The 22,502-nt window shown below is 24.4% G+C and overlaps 2 long non-coding RNA genes across 4 annotated transcripts; both read right to left on the bottom strand.

The window, feature by feature from the left end:
- Window positions 1–8,767: 8,767 nt before the first annotated feature.
- LOC135923540 (uncharacterized) lies at window positions 8,768–12,141 on the bottom strand. 2 transcript variants are annotated; one of them, XR_010571244.1, is made up of 3 exons: window positions 12,002–12,141; window positions 11,778–11,942; window positions 8,768–9,052 (listed from the first exon to the last, which is right to left on the bottom strand). It is a non-coding gene; the product is annotated as an uncharacterized LOC135923540 (long non-coding RNA). The 2 variants fall into 2 exon arrangements; XR_010571245.1 differs by having other exon boundaries at window positions 11,778–11,929.
- Window positions 12,142–16,330: 4,189 nt separating this feature from the next.
- On the bottom strand, window positions 16,331–22,273 carry LOC135925478 (uncharacterized). 2 transcript variants are annotated; one of them, XR_010571651.1, is made up of 4 exons: window positions 22,257–22,273; window positions 22,114–22,216; window positions 21,912–22,044; window positions 16,331–16,684 (listed from the first exon to the last, which is right to left on the bottom strand). It is a non-coding gene; the product is annotated as an uncharacterized LOC135925478 (long non-coding RNA). The 2 variants fall into 2 exon arrangements; XR_010571650.1 differs by lacking the exon at window positions 22,257–22,273 and having other exon boundaries at window positions 22,114–22,231.
- Window positions 22,274–22,502: the final 229 nt, after the last annotated feature.

The raw sequence follows: 22,502 nt of genomic DNA, 5'->3' as shown, positions 1-22,502 counted from the left end.
ATCAAATGTAAAATATACCAAAATGAAAAAGTGATGATACAAAAGGTTTATTATTTTACGTATAGTATTTTAGAAATAAGCACTAATAAAAATGTTAAATGATAATCTCATATAGGTCTTTTTAGTATATATATATTGAATCAATTTATTTTATTATATTATTAACAAAAATAAAGTTAATTTATAAAATTTCCATTATGTTAATATTTGATTTATAGCTCTAAACTGTTACATAATATGTACTATATTTATTATTACTCAATTTATATAACTTTTTGTTAATATTGCAGCTATGTTTTATGACCGTAATTGATTTACATTTTATAAAAAAAGATATATAAAGCTCATGAGAAAATTATTGTTAGATAGTAACAGATTTTATTTTTATACTCAATTGATAAAATAAAAAAATCTTCTTTATATTTAAATGAACTAAATCCCTACAACTATAACCCATTCTAGAAAGCAATTCCTCTCAGGACCGACTTCTAATATTCTATTTTAGACAAGAAGCAGACAAAATATATAATATTACTACAATATATAGTTATCATATTCATGTCATGCTAAAAATAAACCATAATCGTATATTTTCAAATTATAATTTTTAGGTTTATTAATTTTTAAAATATTATAAAGTTTTAAATATATAGAATAATATAAAATTTAATTCATTTACACATATATATAATAAACAAGAAATAATTAGGAATTTGAAGAAATTTTTAAATTTATTTTTTGTGAATTAATATTGTTAAATGGCTCGATAACGAATTTTAAATTAAGATTTTAGCCAAAACAATATTAAGGCCTCGAGATTTTCTTACATAGATTATAATTTTTTCAGAAAGCATCATAAAGTCCCGTCTAATAGGTAGATTTGCAAAGAGAATAAATTACCTAAACCTGATTTTAATGAAATTATTAATTATAAATTCTTTCAAATATATAAATTATTCAAATAAGAATTTCACCTATGAACCTAGTTGCGCTTGAAAAGCAAATAAAAAGAATTTTCAAAAGATTCAAAATTAAATGAATATGATGGGCTTCGACAATATATCGATAAGGATATAATTATATTTTTAACATTTATTAAGTGTGCCGATAGTTCATCCTACAGACAGTAGAGCAGTCAGAATTTATCCATAGAGGGAGGGGGGTAAAAAAAAATTGAAGGGCTACGCCCCCAAAATCCTTTTTCTCGCTTTCTCCCCATTCAAATTTTATATTTATTGTTAAACCCATCAAAACGATTAGAAAGCTTCGATATTATATCATGCTTTGCAAACGAAATGTACTATATTAAAATATCTACTTGTAAAATCTAAATAATATCATAATACAATTTTGTAGTGAATATATAACTCGTGTCATTTAAATTATATAGTATTTGCGCGATTAACATAACTCAATAATGATTTTAAGAGATTTTCTTTTTTAAGCTTAATTACAAAACTGGAAAAAATATATAACAAACCTAAATTTTTAATAAGCCAAAAATGGTTTTGTCTACGATCGTAAAAGTCTAATTAGTGTTGATAATACTATCATATTCTTTCTTTTTTTTAAAAATCACTTGGTTCTCTATGAATTATTTTCATTAAACGATTTAAATATATTTAAGATTAGGGATTGAGGCTCTGCCAATCTACAAATTAATCACGATTTGATAATTTTATAATCGTACAAAACCCATACGATAACCAATCCGATAACCAATCCGATAACCAATCCGATATTTAGATTAAAATTTATTTACCATTATAATTTTGAACTAATGTCATAATTAAGAGATTACATCCATGCAAAAAAATAATCAAATGATGCTGGTATAAGGTAAATTATTAGCGCGACTACGATAATTGTATGAATATTAATAAAAAATACATTCCTTCTTATATGCTTTTTAAAGTCGCAAGAGTAAAGGCTCGATTTGACCGATTTTTAATTAACATTTTATCGAGATTTGGTGAAGTTCAAACACTTACTTCCATCTATGATCAAAATTTTCAGGTCTAATATTTTTGGCTAAAATAAATTGTGTTATCCGCTTTCAAAAAATATCGAGACGTTTAGCCACAATAAATTCCTACCATAAATTTAGTAATGGGATTGATGGAATACAACCTGAAATACTGTGCACATCTCGAAAGTGCCCACTTTCAATTACATTATATTCAGTTATTTATTTATTTTATAATGGATAAGAATTTCACATTCAGTTTTATCTATTAATAATCGTTTTAAAAAGAATAAGCCTAAAATACGTTTTTTTTTTATCAAATAGTATATTTAGTATACACTCGAAATATAATTGAAAATGTTCAAACAATTTATTGCATAATTTTAACCCTGAAACATTTAAATCTAGAGGAAATCTCTTATTTTCCCTTCAAAAAATTCCCGAGCCTAAGGCTATAACTTAAAATATTTTTAAATATCCTCAAAATTTTAAAATTTTAAAATCTCCATTTTAATTAATTAAACTAATGTTGTTTAAACGGCTCATTTTGAGCCGATTTTAAAAAACGGCTAACTCAGTTTTTTATTAGGGAAATTATTACGCAAACCTTAAGATTTTGCTCATAGGTGGCACAAAGGTTTGAACATCTATTAACAAAATTTTCAGGCTTACACAAAATTTTTCTGGCTAAAATATTGAGTTAGCCGTTTTTTAAAAATCGGCTCAAATCGAACCGTTAAACAACACAAAAATATCAATTAATATTGCTTATACTCATTTTTTTTGTAAACATTTCGCAACTTTATAATCTTTAAGATTAAATTTATTAAATTTTGTAAATTTCGCTAACTTTAAAAAACTTTTGTAAAATTGGGATTTTATTTTTACTTTATAGAGCTTATTTCTTCTTTTTATCGTTTAAGATAAGAAATTTGGCGATGGTATAATTTCTACTTTAACGATTAATTAAATTACTATTTTTTTTTTGTGAATTAAAATTGAGTTAGTGGAAAAATGTTGTGAATTAAATATTTTATTAACAAATCTGGAGTTCCCATTATGATTAACAATAACTGCACGTCTCTTATTATAATTTGAAAAATATAAAAATAGTTGCTTCTACACTTTTTTTCGTATATACTTGGCAACTTTATAAACTTTAAGCTAAAATTTATTAAATTTTATTAATTTCTCTAACTTTAAAAAATTAATAAACTTCATAAATTCGAAAAAATGATTTAGACCACAATTTATTTCTTTATAAAAAGCTTATTTCTCCTTATTTGTAAGTTACGAAATTTAATTAATTCTATTTTTAATATCACTATCTAAAATTTTTTTTTAAAATGAGGCAATTGACATTTATATTTTCTATGTTATTAAAGATTGAGTTATTGAATTCGTTGAGCAAAATTGTTAAAGTTAGTTTAAGATAGTGTGGTTAAACGCTCGATTTGAGTCTATTTTTAATATTGTCTAACTTAATATTTCCTAAAGTTTTTGCTAACAGATGGCACATAAGCTTGGACACTAGAGTTGTTAACACTCCTTTTTAAAAGTAGCTAGCTCCCACTTCCCTACTTTCCTAAAAGGAGCTAGCTCCCGCTCCCGCTACTACATTTATAAAAGTTGCTAGCTCCCGCTCCAAATAATGGAGTGCCACTCCAAAACCGTTCCTTTGATTTTTTTTAGAAAGTATAGGACACAAAATCATATTTTATTTTATCAAAATGCTTTATTTATATTAAATAATCTATCAAAATATTTATAACCTTTTATTAGCTTTTAAAAGTAATAAATTTTCTAAATTAGAAACTAACAAATATCCACACCTCTCCCCTAAGACCTCTTTTGCAAAACTAAATAGGCGCTCCATAGGAGCACTAGAGGGAAGCGGGGTATTGTATTTTATAAAGATATTTTTTAATTCAGGGAATTTATCAAAAATAGTAATTTTGGTATCATTATTTAAAAAATATTTGTCCAATATATTATCTTCCTGGATGATAAATTTCATGGAATCCAAAAAATATTTTCCAAATCAATTTGTAAATAAAAGAAAGATTTTTTACTCTTAGATGCTTTTTTAGATTGAAGCTGCTTTGAAAGTTTAAAATATTTTTTGTATAAATGGAAATTCGATTTCTTCATCTATGATCTCTAAATCATAATATCTAAAACTATTTTTTATTATATCTATAAAATGAATATTAATATGACTTACAAGATTTTCCAAAAAATTTTCAATATAAAAAGGAAAATTTGATGTTTAATATTTAAAATGATTAGATGAAAAACCAATATAAAACTCGGCTAAACAATTAATAATGGATAAATTTAAATAAAATAAAATTTCATTTTTATTGAATTTAATTAAAAAATATTATTAATATTTAAAAAATAATTTAATTTATACATTCAATTTAAAGGAACGATGGAGCGGCGCTCCTCCACTCCAGCCCTAAAAGAGCTATCTCCCCCTTCTCAATTTTAAAAAGGAGCTGCGCTCCAGGTGCTTTTGAAAATTTGTAGCGGCGTTCCAGGAGCGCCGCTCCTTAACAACTCGGTCGGACACTATTAAGTTAGCTGTTTTCTAAAATCTAAATTTAATATATATGACAATTCATTTTTATTTAATAGAATTAACATTTTTATTTAATAGAATTAACATTTATATATAAAAGAAATTTTTAAAAATCTAAAAATACACTCCAGATATTTTACAAACCAATTTTGGGTTCTTTTTAATTTATTGGGTTTGATAAACCTACTTAAATGATTAAATACTTAGATATTATAATATGCATTGCAAACAGAATCTCAAGAAAGATAAAATTTTCAGCTAAAAATTTTTTAATATCGTTATACAACTAGGTTGTGAACACATGATACGAGTCCAGTTTATTTTGTAATTATTGGATATTTGCTAAAGCATTGCGTGATAAACATTCAATGATAATTAAGAGACCATTTTATTTTCAATTTTTTTAATTAGCTAAAATTTGGGGAAAATATCCATAAAAACTCAACCAACCTAAATTTATAATAGGGGGGGGTAAAGCAAAATGGTTTTCCCTAAGACCGTAAAAGTCTAAGTAAGGCAAATAGTACTATCCTTTATTCTTATTTTTTCTAAACTTCATTTGGAGTGGTAATTTAATATGTACTTAAGAAAAGAGTTGTGCCGCTCCGCCAATTAATTACCGATTTGTTATTTTTGATATTCGAAACATAACAGATATGATAACCGAAACGATATTTAGATTAAAATATATTTATTATTCTAACTCTGAAAATGTCATAATAAAATAGATTACTTCCATGCAAAAAAAAACAATTACCTATAAACTATGGGCAAAACAAGACACTTTGAATTTTTTATTCTATTTAGCCATCTCATTTAAAATGAAAGCAGTATTTATACCTGATTCTGACTCTAAAGTCTCATTCTACTTTTTCTTTTAAAACATACATACAGGGGGTGTATTGTTGAACTTAAGGGGGTGGGATTTTTTTATATATTATCAAAAAATATGTTATATATATAGTCGACTTTTTGTATATTGCGATTATGAATAATTTATTTGTATTTTAAAAATAATGTAACAATACGACTATGGTTAATTACACGGCATAACGAGATGCATAATTTGGAAACATAATAACAATCATGATTCTATTTTCTCCATCTGAAGAAAAAAATTTAAAGTTAAGTTTGAAAAGAGAAAAATGATCTATATTTATTTATTGGGTTCCCAATATCAAGGGGCATTTTACTAGGACTGAATTTGATGAAGCATGTGATATAATAGAAGAATTAAGTATTTTACAAGGGTGATAACCAAGTGATAGATAGATTTCAGAAGTAAGAGCGGTATATTTAATAGCCATAATAAGTGGAAAGTGGTAATTTCCATAAGAAGCAATTCGGTCTCAGGTTGGTAGAATTCGTTTTACCCATCTCGCCCATTAAGAGAAGTGGCTAATATTTTACTAAAATTACCTAGTTCGACTTCTTCAGAAAAAAAAAAATTGTTCGGTTTGGGGCAATATTTATACGAAAAACAAAAATCGATTGAAGACTTACATGTAAATTAGCATAATTATATCATAACTTCGATTGATAAAAATATTAAAGAAAAATAATATTGAATATGAATCGGAACAAGACTGCCATAGAGGGCGGAGCATTAACTATGGAATTAATTAAAAAAATATTATGAAATTTAATATTACATTGATTCATTATAATATTATATTTATATACAAAATAAAGTTAATATTAGAGTAAAAAAACATTTATTGACCGAATCATATTTGACCTGTGAATAATATACGTTTTTAAATGCTAGTGATGTTAAAAGTTACTTTTGAAACATAACTAGTTACAGTTAATAGTTACATTGGCAAAAACATAACTAGTTACAATTACTAGTTACATTTTTACAAAAGTAACTAGTTATTAGTTACAGTTATTTTCAAAAGTAACTAGTTACTTACTTTATACATCATTCATATGCGCATTATTTATTTATTGAATGCATTTATTTAATATAAAAAAAATAAGGATAAACAAAGTTTAATCAGTTATTTAAAATAATATACAATTTATTTATATATAAAAATATCGCAAAAATTTTTTTTATTACGTATGATATGAAGTTCCAATGCTTGTTACTTGACGGAAAAAAAATATATTGTGCTACATTTGTTACTTGAATTTGCTTACAAAAATATGAAGCCTAGCAGCAATGTAACAATTTAAGAAAAGAAAATCAATTTGAACGGGAAATTATAACAATCAGACATTTTCACATAAATTTAATTTAAAATTAATTTATCACAACATATTTAAAATAAAATTAATTATTTAAATATATCTTTAAAAGTAACTAGTTACTTTTGGCAGTTACATTTTAAAAATTATAACTAGTTACAGTTATTTTTTAGCCAAAATGTAACTAGTTACCTTAACATCACTATTAAATGCCTAATAGGGACGAATATTTAAATTAAGATTTTAGCCAAAACAATATTATGAACTCTCGAGATTTCGATACCATCCATACCTTTTCTTACGTTTATGAATATATTCAGGCTTAATAGTTATGACAAAAATAATATATATTTTTTAAAAAAAAATAGAGCCATTTAACAGAACTAAATACCTACCACAAATTTTGTAATAGGAATGGTCAAATATAAACCTGAAAAATTGAGCACACTCTCGAAAGTGCTTACTTTCAAAATAGTTGTTATTGATTTATATTTTTATTAATAAAAATTACAAAATAAGTTTTATAGAATAATAATCGTCTTAAATCGAATATTTGTAAAATACGAATAATAAAAACAATTTCAATTTCTTTTCGGATATTTGTATACACGCACAAGAAAATTGAAAATATTCAAACATTTTATGGCATAATTGTAATCCTGGAATTTTAAAATCTAGAAGGAAATCTTTTATTTTCCAATTTTTTGATATGACTATCTGAATAAAATATTAAAAGTGTGGAAAATAATCTCGTTCGCACTTATATTTTTTCATGTTCTTAAATATTGAGTTACATTGAATACGTTTAGCAAAATTGATAAAGTTAGTTTAAGAAAACTTTACTCAAATCGTTTGTGAAATTAAACTCTAATTATTTAAGCATGAAGTTGATATCGTTATTTTTGATAATATTTTTTAAAAATATTGGCCAACCTCAAATTGGCGATAAAATTTTTGTATAGTACACTAACGATTAATTTTAAAACTATTTTATTTTTTTTGAAAATTAAAATTGCTATCCAAAAATGAAGAAGTTTTAAAAAAATGTCCTAGTTTCTTTCTTTCTTTCTGAATGTCTTTAATAGGGAAAGTGTCAATGTCAAATTATTATAATGAGTAAGAAAAGTGGTTTTGTTTAAATTTTTAAATTTCCTATACAATTGCTTCAACTATATTCCTCTCTTAGTACACATTTTCTAAATTATTACCGCTGATGCCTCAAAATATATCTCGATGTGAAATACTTCAAAATATACATAATTCTTTTCTCTCTGCTTACTTTTAAATAACCAGAATTATTGTCAAATAGAGAGGGAAGATTTATAGAAGGCGATTGTTGTCAATCGTTTGAAAGAAAAATAACGGTAGTTTATCATCTGGATTTACAATTTCTGCATTGTTGCTTGCCAGATTCTAATACCGTATTCCAAAGCAAGGAAATTCTAATTACTATGAACTATGTGTATTTATGACATTTACAACAAATTTATAAAACAAAAAAATAAAATTTGTTTTACTGAATAAAATTTGAAATTAGAAATAAATATGATCGATTAACAAGATATGCCTTTTCTGGTTCCAAAGTATTGAATTCCCGCTTTGATAATCAAATTTATCATAATCTTAAATTCTTTAACCAATTCTTTAGCTCTTAAAAAAATATAAGCAGTTCAAGATTTTATGAATTATACACTGACTCCCTTTCATGGTGAATCAAGAAAGAAAAATTAGACTATTACAGTATCTTTCTGAGGACAATTAGTTCATTTTAGGTATTTACTGCAGATCTCCTCCCAGTAGCTAAAATATAAAATTATTTAATTATAAAGTTGCTCTAATGATATTATTAATATTTTATTGAGTTAAAGAGTCACTCTTACCCAAGTTCCTTTCAAAATTTCAACGATATAATTACACTGTGTTCCCGTGTTAGAATATTTTGTTTATATTATATATCACTCTAAGGTACAAATATGATAAAGTTTATTTAAAATTATGTTATCACTTTTTAGCAATGTCTCATATTTTTTCAGTGCCAACTGATTTTTATTAAAATAAAATCATATATTTAATAGCAGTTTAAATTCAGAATTTCACAAAAAATGCTCTTATATAATTTTTTTTTTCAAGTAATATATAATAGAAAATTAATAATAGGAAAAATGGTATAAACATGTTTTTGCGTAAATTTTACACTTAAATAATTTATCAAAATTTTTTGTCCCAATCATCCCAGCATTGGCAATAACAACATCCGTTTCTACGTCTATATTTGCTACAGGAAAGTGAGCATGTCACACGAGGGCACACTATAATATTATTGATTTATAGGAATATATATCACCAACTTGAAACCAAATATATACAACATAAGTGTTTTTATTGCTAAAAATTTTTTCTTACCCAACTAAAAATTAATGTTCTCAATTTATAAATATTTTAGTGAGCCATTTTCAAAATATTAAAATCCGATTTCACAATAATTATATTCCCGCACAAAATAAACAAAGTTTTAACCCGACTCTCTCAGAATTTTAAAGATTTTTTTTATTGGTAGTATACACTATGCCTAAGAAAAAAATGAAGTTTTATTTCCCACTTACTAGCCAAGATATGGGTGTTTAAATTGCGGGAAAATGGTACATTTTTGATAAAATGCACTTCTAATTTTCAAATATCTCAAAATTATATTAGGTTAGTACAATTATTTAATTTTATTATATAGCTCAATAGTAGATCTTTAATAGGATATAAAAATAAATGTATTGGAATCCCGATTAATGGGGAGGGGGCGTCAATGTGGTTTATTTGACACTTTGGTGAAATTTTCTCTTGAAGTTACTTTGAAATATAATTTTAAATATTTTATTTTAGCGTAAATCAAAAATAAAAGAACGACTGCATAATTAAACATTAAATTTGGTTGTTATAAGTTGATCAATATTAAAATAAAAAACTCAAGTATGAAAATTATGTTGAGATAAATGCAGAATGGCATATATTTGCAACTGGACCTGGTAAATATAATAATACATATTTTTGTTAAATTTTGTCATAAAGGGTCATAACTCCTAGTCAACGTTCAGTCCAGTCTAGAATTTTGTTTAAATATTAAGCAATTTGAAAAAATTTTTTTTTTCTATGGCCATTTCCGGTTTTGTACTTCTAACTTTTTGTATAAATCGAGTTTCTATCACATTTGTTTATGTCATAATAAAGATCTATTTGAAGATATACAATAAAATTTAAATTGTTGCTCTAACCTAATTTGTACTTGAGATATGTGAAAATTTATGAAGTGAATTTTGTCAAAAATATACCATTTTTCCGCTCTTTAAACGTCCATATATAAGCGAGTAAGCGGTGTAGTGTAAGGAAGTAAAATTTAATTTTTTTTTCTTATAATGTAAACTACCAATAAAAAATCCTGAGGGGGTCGGGTTGAAAATCGACTTTTTTATTGTTGATTTGATAAGGAATTCATCATATTCACATTCACATAAAAAATTTACTATCTTACATAATATAAAACCCTAATATTACCGATATAATTTATTTATATATATATATATATATATATATAGTGGAGACTGGGGTTAGGTAAACCCAGAGGCTTGGAAAACTTCTAAATCTCATTTTTCAATTAACTAGACTAGAAGGCTCAAATTTTATGCCAATATAGCTTTTATTAGTATGTATCTATGGACACAAAATCTTTTAAAATAATTAATTATTCATTTATTTAAGAGAAATAAAATCTTGATGTCAAATTCAAAGGATATTTACTTAACATAATTTCAATATTAAGTTATAATCATTTATTTTTTATTTTTATTTTTTTTTATTTAATAATAAATTGAATTTTATAGCAAAGTTATAACACTCTTTAATAAATTTAGAAAGTTTTATTGGTGTTCCCTACATTTTATATTAATAATTATCTAGAGCTAAACTAACATTTTATTTAGCAATGTAATTTTAGGTATATCTAGATCAAATTTCATAAATATTAAAAGAGATATCAAGAAACTGACTCACTTAGGCAAAATAATTAAGTATTCAAAGATGAAGAAGAAGGAACTATAAATAATTAAAGCCAACAAAATATTTTATGGTCTTTCAATTAAAAAGGTACAAATTTATTCTTCATTAGTTTATATATTATTTTTTAGTGGTGCTGTAAAGTAATGTCAAAAAAATAAGGTCCTTCCTAACGGTGTTATTTTTGAAGAAAATGCTATTCGTTACCTTCTACTAGAAGTAACGGGTAACGGAATGCGCTTCTTTTATCAGACATAACGAGTAACGCTTTTCTTTTTTGAAGTAATGTTTACACCACATTTTTTGGATAAAAATATAAAACCTATCTTATGGCAATTAATATGAAAAAAAATATTTCAAAATCTTGGAAATAAATCTCATGCCTGGGCGATTGGTATTTAGGATTTATGCTAAGAAATCGTAATCTCTCCTTAATGTCCATATTTTATATATTTTCAAAGATTAAATAACCAATATTAAGTTTAAATTTTTATAAATTATTGGCTTTAATTTAAAAGTATCATGATATTTTAAATAATAAAATTATTTTATACATATCATTATTAGTAAATGATATAGCATTTCAATTCATTATAGCTTATAAAAACCAATAATTTATAAAGCCTCATGGTTTTCTTTACCGCTTGGAGCTTGTTGGGCAAAAATTTTCACTTTTAAATAAAGGAAAATTTCAAAAATATGATTATATTTAAAAATATTTAAAAGTCTCTTTTATAGAGTATATTAATAGCTATCGATTCATATAGTGTTCTTTATAATATCTAAAAGAACAAAAAAGTTATAGTGGATTTAGAAAATTCAACTAGCCCCAGTCTCCCCTAAATATTAAAATTTTTTTAAAGATGAATTTAAGATTATTTACTTTTCCTAAAAAAAACAAGCTATGTCCTAAATTTGAAAAAAAAATTACAAATCCAAACTTTTCCAACATTTAAACACAAATTAAATTAAAATATTTGAATATTAAGCTACTTCTTTCAATAAATCCGTGCCTTCCTTGTCCCTCCTCAGGTTCTGCAGGATGCGCCTCAATATCAGCTTCAACCATAACACTTAATAATGCCATCATGACTAAGGAAATAGCAAATAATCCTTTGTAGTTCATTTAGATGTGTATTAGGTATCTAAGAAAAATTACTTTATTATACATATAGGAAAAAAATTATATAGATAGATATATTATAACAATAGCATACCTTATTTATATGAAGTAAAAATTTTAAAAAGTTTTAAGTATAATGTAAATGTATTTGCATGTATTTCACTCCTTTATATATATAAATTTGATTGTTTACAATTTGGCAACTGTAAAATTCTATGTTTTATATAAATGTGTAAAATTAATTAAGAAAAATAATTTTGAATAAATGCTGTTTATTCAAGGTTACCTTAATATATTTTTCTTATTATTAATTCAATTCATTCTTTTTTTAGAAATCTTGAACAATCATATAAGGCACATCATTTATTATCATGTTTATGAAATCTCTTTCTTCATGTAAATATATATAGCTAATTAATAAATTTGGTTAAAAAAGTAGCATTTATTTCTAACAATTAACTAAAGCTGCTATACATCCAAAAATCTAAATTCAATAATAGAAATTTTTAAAAGATTTCATCAACAGTTATTCATAGAAACCAATCTGAAACTCGTTAGGCCAAAATTTAATATTTAAGAGTAAAGTTGTCAAAAACAAGAAGGTTAGGTGCTTTTAAAAAAATCGAGAACAAAACATAATTTTGGCTAAATAATATTATTTGAGAAACGAGTTTGGCATATGTTTGGTAGAAAAGTTTTGCTTTCTTATGACTGAATCTCGAGGCTCATGTAAAAAAAAAGATTTTGCAGAAAATTTTGATTTAGACATTTTTACAAAAAGCGTCGAAATTTTGATTTTCGACATTACGACGATTTGGTAATTTTTCAGAAAAATATTAAAACCCAAAGAATTGTAGATTGTTATGTTTTTGGGTTACTCTTATCGCACCGGTAAATCTTGTATGGATCAAACGGCAATATTTAAGAATGCAGTAAGGTTTATATAAAAATTAATTTTTGGATCGATTTAAAAAGAATTGTTTTATAAATTTCTTAATCACCGCTAGGTTTATGATGACTTTGAGAAAAAAAAAATTAATCATGTTGTTAATTCGATTGGAAGAAAACTAGAAAACATTTTTATATGAAAGAGAGAAATATACACGATCACAAGTAAAATTATCATTTTTTTCTAAGATTTTGCTCGAATAAACTATTATCAGTCGGGGATAGTGTTATCCCGGTACATGTAATTTCTTCACAAATTATTTAAAAACTAATAAATATTTAGATTTGAAATTTACGCCAAATATGTATTTTAATAAGGTGCTTTAGAAGGTCTAAAAATATTTCACCCAACATTTTAAATGCAATTTTAAATTTTAACACATCAAAAGTAAATTTTTAATTTTTTACATTTTTTTACTAAGAAATTATTTTATAAATGTTATTCAGACTAAATATCAATTCTAAAAGACATAAATTCATGTATAAAAATAGTGATAATATTTATGAATTTAATATCTTCAAATTAATTTGTAATTAATTGTGAAGATATGGGGCAGGTTTTGGCGGGGTTCGTATTAGCCATTTTTAAGTAATGATTATTTTCAATAAAATATATTCTACTAAATTTATAAGAACATTAAAAGCCACTAGTTTTAAGTGACAACAAGTTCTTCAGGGTGATATATATTATAAATTAACCTGGTTTGACAATTTATTTTCATTCATTAGATTTAACATTTTTATATAAAAATTTTTTAAAAAATCAAAAAAGGAAAGAAGCGATATGACAAGCAACCGAAAGAATAATATGCACCCCTGATATTTTTCTTAATTTTTAAATTTTCCTTTATAAATTTTATATTAATAAAAAACTTAAGATTTTTTCTACAGTAGGATCTAAAGCTAAGGTTAAACATTTTGAAAAATGTAATTCAGCTATTTTTTTTATAGCATTTCAATTTTTTATGGACAATATATCCCCGGTCTCCAATACACCCCTTTTACACTTCAGATATTAGTCGAACCATTTTGCTTCTTCTTTAATATATTTTCTTTGTTAAATCCACTTAAAAGATTAAATACCTCAATATTATATCATGCCTTGCAAAAGAATATTAAGTAAGATAAAATATTTAGCTATAAAATTTTTGATATCGATATACAACATGGTTGTGAATATATACAACTCGCCTTATTTAAATTAACAGTGTATTTTGTAATTATATTCATATGTGTTAAAGCATTGCATAGATAAACATAACTTAATAATGATTTTAAGAGACTTTTTGTTTTCTTAGAGTTTAACTAATATTATGGAAAAAAATCGATATAAACTTAACCAACCTAAATTTTGAATATGGTCTCTAAAAATTGTTTTGCCTAAGACAGTAAAATTCTAAGTACAGATAATATTACCATAATTTATTTTTCTCTTTTAGATAACTTCACTAGGTCCTTTATAAATTATTTTAATCAAGTGATAATTTAAAATGTATTTAAGATTAGGGATTAGGGCTGTGCCGATCCACAAATCAATCATCTATAACCAATAGGATAACCGACCAGATATTTAGAAAAATATATTAACCATTCTAACTTTGAACCAATGTTAAATTAGATTACTTCCATGCAATAAAAATAATTGACTGTAAACTATGAGCAAAACAATAAACACTGAAATTTTCGCTTTCATAGCTAAAGCTAGATGTTTTTTGTTTTTTTATTCCGCAAAATTTAGCTATCTCATTTAAAATGTGAGCAGTATTTGTAGCTGATTTTGACGATAAGGAGACTGGGGTTAGGTAAACCCCGGGGATTGGCAAACCACTTAATCTCATTTTAAAATTAAATACACCAGAAGGTTAAAATTTTATCCGAATAGAGTTTTCATTGGACAAAATATATTTTAAAATAATTAATTACTAAGAATTTTATTTAAGAAATAAAATTTTGATGAAATTTTCAAAAGATTTTTACATGACAGAATTTTAATTTTTATTAAAATGTATAATCATTTATATGTAAATTAAATTTTATTATAAAGTTTAAACATTCTTCTATAATTTAGGTAAGTTTTATCAGTATTTATTAAATCTAGATATTATTTCAATCATGATTTGTCAATTTAGAGCTAGCGGGGTTTGCTAAACCATACACGTCAATTATGGTAATTAATAATGAAAAAAATCTTAAAATCTTGAAAAGGCAATTTCATGGCTGTTTATGATTGTTATTTAGGATTTATGCTAATAAATTTTAATCTCTCCTTAAAATTCATATTATTTTATGTCCAAAATGTTTATTAAATTAGCCAAAATTAAGTTTCAATTTATATATATAATTAGCTTCAATTTATAAGTATTATGATATTTTGAACAATAAAACAATTAAATTATTCTATACATATCATTATTAATAAATAAAAATGCATTTCAATTTATTATGGCCTAAAAAAACCAATGGTTTAGGAAGCCCCTTGAAGTGGTTTGCCTCACCCCGCTATTGGGGCTTGTTGAACAAAATTTTCACTTTTACAATAAATAAATTTAAAAAAAATGATTATATTTTTAAGATTTTTTATAAGGAACCTTTATAGAGTATAGTTTTAGGTATCTAATCATATTATATTTTTTATATTATCTATAAAACAACAAGAGCTATAGCCAATTTTGTAAAAATTGGTTCGACTAACCCCGATGCTGTTTTATAGCATCATTTCTCCGATAATATTTTTAAATCTACATAACGCTTTGTTTTGTGTTTACTTTAATTAAATCCAGAATTATTGGGCATATTTACAGTTTTACTAAATTTCGAATAATATATTGTCATTTAGTTCAAAGAAAGATATGGGTAATATGTCATCTCAATTAATTTGTTCTGCATTGCTGCTAGCCAGATTTCAATTATCCTATATTATTAAGCAAGTTAATTTTGTTAATATTACTAATTTTTAAGAACTATGAGTATTTATGCTATTAAAACAAATTTATCAATAAATGTAAAGAAATCTGTCACTGGATAAAAATTGAAATTAGAAATATTAATGATCTACTAACAATATATGTATTTTCTAGTTCCTAAAGTACTGAATGCCCACACTGTTAAACAACTTACCCTAATTTTTATTTCTTCCTATAATCCTTTAGCTCTTATAAACACATAGAAAACCCTGCATCAGTTCAAGATATTATGAATATCATTGTAAATCAAGATGGAAAAATTAGACTTTTGCATTGTCTTACTAATATAATTTAGTTAATTTTAGATATTGCATACTGCGCCACACTCTCTAGTGACTTAAATATAATATGATTCATTAATGAAGTTGCTCTACTGACGATGTATATTAATTTTTAATTGACCAAAAGAGTGTCACCCCCCCCCCCTTCCGAAGTCCATTTTGAAATTTCAACGATGCAATTGCACCATACCCCTATGTTAGAAGATTCTATATATATTAAAAGCCAGTAAAGATAATTTGTCAAATTTATTAGAAATAATATAATCACTTTTTAGCAATGTCACTTATAATTTCAGCGCCAACATAATTTTTAGAAATAAAATAATATATTTAATAGCTACTTAAATTCGGATTTTCACAAATAATTATTTTTAATAATCATATTGTACTTTTAAAATTTATAATAAAAAACAAATGAATGGGAAAAATGGTATAAACATATTTTTTAGCACAAATTTTATACTTAAATAATTTATTAAAATTTATTGTTATGTTGTTGTGGCGTCCTTGAGCAGTCGCAGTAATAGCATCCATTGTCCTTCATGACTCTACGACAATATGAATCGCATCTCACAACAGGGCATTCTTTAATATTTTTTGATTTTAAAAACTATATATCAAATGCAAATTGATACCCTAAAAAATATACAAAATAAGTGTTGTTAAAAGTTTTTTATTGCCCGTAGTATTTGGGATATGATAAAACCATGTGGATTAAGAATTTCTCAATTTTTATATGAAAGGCTACAAAATCTTAAAACACAGATTTTACCGAAATTGTATACTAGCATGTGTAGAATAAACCTATAAATTTCACATAATTTTTGCCAGTAACTTTAGTATATTTTTTTAAAAATATAATATGAAGATCTATATATGAAAATGAATATTAATTAAAAATATTTTAAAGGTTAGACATAATTGTCTAACTTTAAAATATATGTTGTGGGTATCTCTTACATGTTAGCATACATTTCTAATAAACTAGATTTTGAAAATTTTGAAAATCACTTTCAGTTACTATTTAAAATTGAGAAATTCACGATTCCCCATTGAATCCTTATTTCAATATGTCATATATATTCACATTCACATAAATATTTTTTTATATAATACATATTAAAATCCTAATATGACCTATATAAAATATATTTATAGGGAAGACTGGTGTTAGGTAAACTTTGGGGCTTAGTACACCTCTTAATCCTATTTTTAAATTATCAGGAAGGTTTAAATTTTATCCTAATATAGCTTTTATTAGTGTGTATCTATAGACAAAAGATCTTTTGATATAATTCATTATTAAAAATTTTTTAATATATAAAATTTTGAAGTCAAATTCAAAAGATTTTTTCATGACAAAATTTTAATTTTTATTAAGATAAACATTTACATATGAATTAAATGTTTTAACAAAGTTTTAACCTTATTTTATAATTTGAGACAGTTTTATGAGTATTTATTTTGTAATCATGATTAGTAAATGAAGAGCGCAGGTCTCAAATAAAATTACATATGGTCCCATTTTATATTATTAATTATCAAGAAGTACAGTGTTGTGATGATTTAATGTAACATATTGACGATTTAATTTAAACACATGCATATATAATTATAATCTTTACCAATGTACAACAAAAGAAATAATATAATTATATATGCATGTGTTTAAATTAAATCGTCAATATGTTACATTAAATCATCTAAAATTTGATGAATTTATATTATAATAAAATTAGTCTATAAAGATATATGAAGACTGTAAATCAACAAAAACCACTAGACAAATAAAAGGCAAATTTTAATATATAATCTATCTTATTCCTAATATATAATCTTAATAATTTTATAATTTTTATACAATAATCAATAATAATGAAGAATAAGTCAGTTAATAAGAAAAAGTTATTCCAAAATCTTGGAAAGGAAATTTCAATGCTGGTAATTTTAGGATTTATTAAAAATCAGAATCTCTCCTTAAGGTCCTTATTTTATAGTAGTCCAACATACTTACTAAATCCAAAATTAAGTTGCAATTTTTATAAATATTTAGCTTATAATTAAAAGTTTTAAGATATTTTCAACAATATAACAATAAAACAATTCTACACTTATCATTATTAATAAATAAAAGAGCCTACAAACTATTGGTTTAAAAAGCCATTTGAAATGGTTTTCTTACCATGCTATCAGGGTTTCGAACCGTTTAGTATAACGGTTCGGTTCGTTCCCGTTTTTAGTTTAAAATTTTATAAAGGTTTTGTTCCATTTCGGTTTTTTAAAAAAATAATCATATCGGTTCGGTTCGGTTTATAATTTATAACGGTTCTTTTCGGTTTGTTCCGGTTTTTATAAATTTAATTTTAAAAAAAAATTAATCATTAACCATGTATATATTAATTTTAGAGAAAAATCTTTTTATAATTTCTTATTTAATTTAACCATGAATGATAATCTAATAGATATTTTTATTAAACTTAGTAAATATAAATTAGACAAATCAATTCTTTTTATTTCATAAATAAGATAAACACAAACATGCGCAAATACAATGAGGAATAAAATAACACATAAATATAATAAATTTATATTATTTATTTTTAAAAAGAGAATTGGAACGGATAACTAAAATATTTTCTAATATTTCAGGATTTAATTTAGTTCTTTGCGCAGAGAGTATAAACTTAAGGCTAGAAAATGCTCTTTCTACGGATACCTGCGTAGCTGGAACTGCTAGCACAACCATAGCTAACTTATAAAGTTCTGGCATACTATTCTTTACATTTTCCCAATAATTCAAAAGATTTGCATCTTTTTCTAATCTCTCTATATTATCAAATGACCGAATTATATACTCTATTTCTACACATTTATTATAATTTTCTATGCCCTGAGAACTATTCTTATTAAGGCTTTCATGCGACATTAATAAATCTTCAAAATCATCATCTAAGTTATCTTTCGAATGTGAACACGTAGGAATAGTATCTACATTTTCAATATTCTGATTATTTAAATTTTGGATTAAGTTCCAAGTTTTATAAAGATGTTTTTTGGCGATATCTTTTTCTTCAAATGATCAAAATACATTATATCTTGGGTCGAGATATATAGCTGAGCAAAAAACTTCATTTTTCAAATTAATCTCTCGTGGTTTGATTGTACAAACTAAAAGTTTGGCAAATGAAGTGTCTATTTTACTAGTTTGCATGATACATTTGATCCATGCTGCATAAAAATCGCCCATGGTCATTTGTTCACTTTGTATATATTTTGTCAAAATATAAGATGGATATAAAGCTTTTAATATATCACTAATTATTTTCCATTCATTCTCTGACAAACATTTTTCACGATCATTACTTTGGGCCGATATTTCTTGGCAAAAGTTTTTTAACTCTAATAATCTTTCCAACATTAAATAGATTGAATTCCATCTTGTGCAACAATCTATTAGTGGCTTTTTTAAATTTAATTTGGACAAAATAGACATTGTAGTCTGATTTCTTATTTTTTTGCAAATGTTTCTTGCTTTATTAATAATAACAATTTCATTTGAATTTTTTATGCAATCATTAATTGCTAATTGAAATGTGTGGGAGGCACATCTAATGCCCATTAACATGGATCTCGTATGAGGTACAAGATTAATACTTTCAATATTAAAAAAAGGTTCTTCATTTTCATTAACAATTATATCATCATTGTTATTTAAATTATCATTATCTAAATAATCATTAAGGATATCATCTTCATCATCTTCTTCATCATGATGTATTAACAGCTTGATTAATTTAATCATGTTAGCTGCATTGTCTGTGGTTATCGTATAAATTTGATCAATTCTTATTTCATGTTCGTTTAGAACATCTAGAATAATTTTTTTTAGATATTCTGATGTATGTCTTTCTTTTATCTCTTTCATGCATAACGTTCTTAATTTTATTTCTCCATTATCTATAAATTGAATATTGATCCCCAGTATGGACCTATCATATCGAGTTGCAATATCTAATTTTAACGATATAAGTTTTTGGTATATTTCTTTTTTTAAATTTTGCGAAAAATCAAATGCCATTTTTTTAATATTATTGCGTATATTTTCAGAATTGATGGTTAAATTACCACCCAATCCTACAATTATCGGATCTATAATATTTCTAAATGCTTTGTCATCAATTGATTTTATTGGTCTCCCATGAACTGTGATTAACTCAGTGCAGGAGCGGATTAAAGTGTCTTTATTAATATTAATTTGTATTGTATTAGTTTTGGTAAAAGCATTTTGAATTGTATTATGATTATTTGCATTTTTTGTTATTGTTTTTTTAATAGTCAAATTATCTTCTTTTTTTTTTAATAATTTGAATTCCTTATCGTGGAATCTTTCTATATGTCGTTCAAGATTTGCTGCATGGTCCCCGGTTAAAACTTTACCACAGTTTTCTAGTTTACAAGTAGATTGATTTTTTACAATATCTAATTTAAAATATGATCGCACAGGATTTGACTTTTCCCGAACCATTTAATAGATACTAATATGCTATATGATGATGAATAGATCAGAATCTTTTATTATAAAAATAGAATAAATAAATTTCTTAATAGAATCAGTATAATTTTTTATTTATCTTATCTGACAAGATCTCCTTCAAAAACGTGAATTATATGCAGGCCTACCCTTCATATAATTATGCCGATTTTTTCCTCAAAGATACTAACAACAAACCTTGTACACAGATGAAACTAAATAAGTGAATGGAGCTTACTAATACCATTTTAATAAATAATTTGATTTAATAGAGAAAAGAAAGAAGCAAAAAGATAAGATATAAAATAAGAAGAAAAGAAATAGAAAAGCTGTTTAAAATTCCAAAAACAACTGTAATTAAATTAAAACTTTAATGGATACTTTATCATTTTATAATTATCCAATTGAATTTCATCTGTTTAAATTTTATTTGGTACTATAAGATTTAGAAGATTAATCAGTAAGTAGTTATTATTTCAAGAAATTATCCACTAAAGTGTAAATGTAAATAAATAAATAAATAAATAAATAAATAATTCTCTCTCTCTCAATTTAAAGAATAGTCTTGTTTGATTTTAAGATTCTTATCTAATTAACTGGTAATTCGCCTAATCTCTATTAAATTGAGTATTGAGTATTTATTAAAGTGAAAAGAAAAAACAATAAACCTGGTGGTATTAATTGACATGTAAAAAAAATTCAATTTGAAAAGAAATAAAGAGTTTAAAAATTTCCCCAAGGAAAATTCAAATTTCAAATTTAGGTTAATAATGTTTAAATTTAATTATTTTTTAAAACCGTTTTGAACCGGTTTAAAATATTTATAACGATTCGGTTCGCTCTTTTTATAGTTTCTTTATAACGGTTCGGTTACGGTTACGGTTCAGAAAATTATAACGGTTCATTCCGGTTTGGCGGTTCGGTTCGGTTCGGTTCGAAACCCTGCATGCTATTGATGCCTGTTGAGCAAAATTTAACTTTTTTGAAAAAAATATAATATCAAATATGATCAAATTCTTAGAAATATTTATAAAGCCTTTTTATAATGTAAATTAATAGGTATCGATTCATATATTGTTCATAATAAAGAACAAAAGAGGTATAGCCGATTTTGCAAATAATCAGTTCGACTATCCCCAGTCTCCCTTAGCCAATAAAAAATAAAATTTTACAATGAATTTAAAATAATTTGCTTTTCCTTAAATAATAAATTAAGCAAAAAAAAATTAACAAAAACATTTGAACATTAGATTGAAAAATATGATGAAATATAATATCTACGTCGCTTTCCTTTTCCCGGCTGATTTTCTTGATCAATGTGGGCTTTAACCATAGTACTTAATAATGCCATCATGATCAAAGTTATAGCAAACAATCGTTTCTGGTTCATTTATATAAGATGTCTAGAGGGTATCTATTAAAAATTATTTTATTATATATATTTAATAAAAATTTTATAGATATATTATAACAAATAGCATACCTTAGTAAAATCTTTGAAAAATTTCAAGTTTTAAAAAAAATGTTAATAATGTTTGACTATTTCATTCCTTATATAAAATATTTGATTGTTTACAATTTGGCAACTGTATAATTTATATGATTTATATAAATGTGTTAAATTACTTAAATTTTATTTTTTAAAGAGACAATCTTATTTCAAAGTTATGTCAAAATATTTATATCATTGTTTAAATTTTCTTATATCCTTAAAACAATACAAATTTTTAATTGTATAAAACATATCATGCATTTTCATATTTATTAAATCTCTTTCTTTATATAAATTGGTATAATTAATGAATGTTTAAAAAACTTTTTCCCAAATCCTGTTTAAATAATATCACAATTTATTAATTCTTTCATATTAAA

The sequence above is a fragment of the Gordionus sp. m RMFG-2023 genome, chromosome 2, assembly GCF_954871325.1.
Source record: "Gordionus sp. m RMFG-2023 chromosome 2, tfGorSpeb1-WG-v2, whole genome shotgun sequence".
NCBI classification, from domain to species: Eukaryota; Metazoa; Nematomorpha; class Gordioida; order Chordodea; family Parachordodidae; genus Gordionus; species Gordionus sp. m RMFG-2023.
Note: the sequence above shows the minus strand (reverse complement) of the source record. Positions and strands in the feature narration are given on the sequence as shown.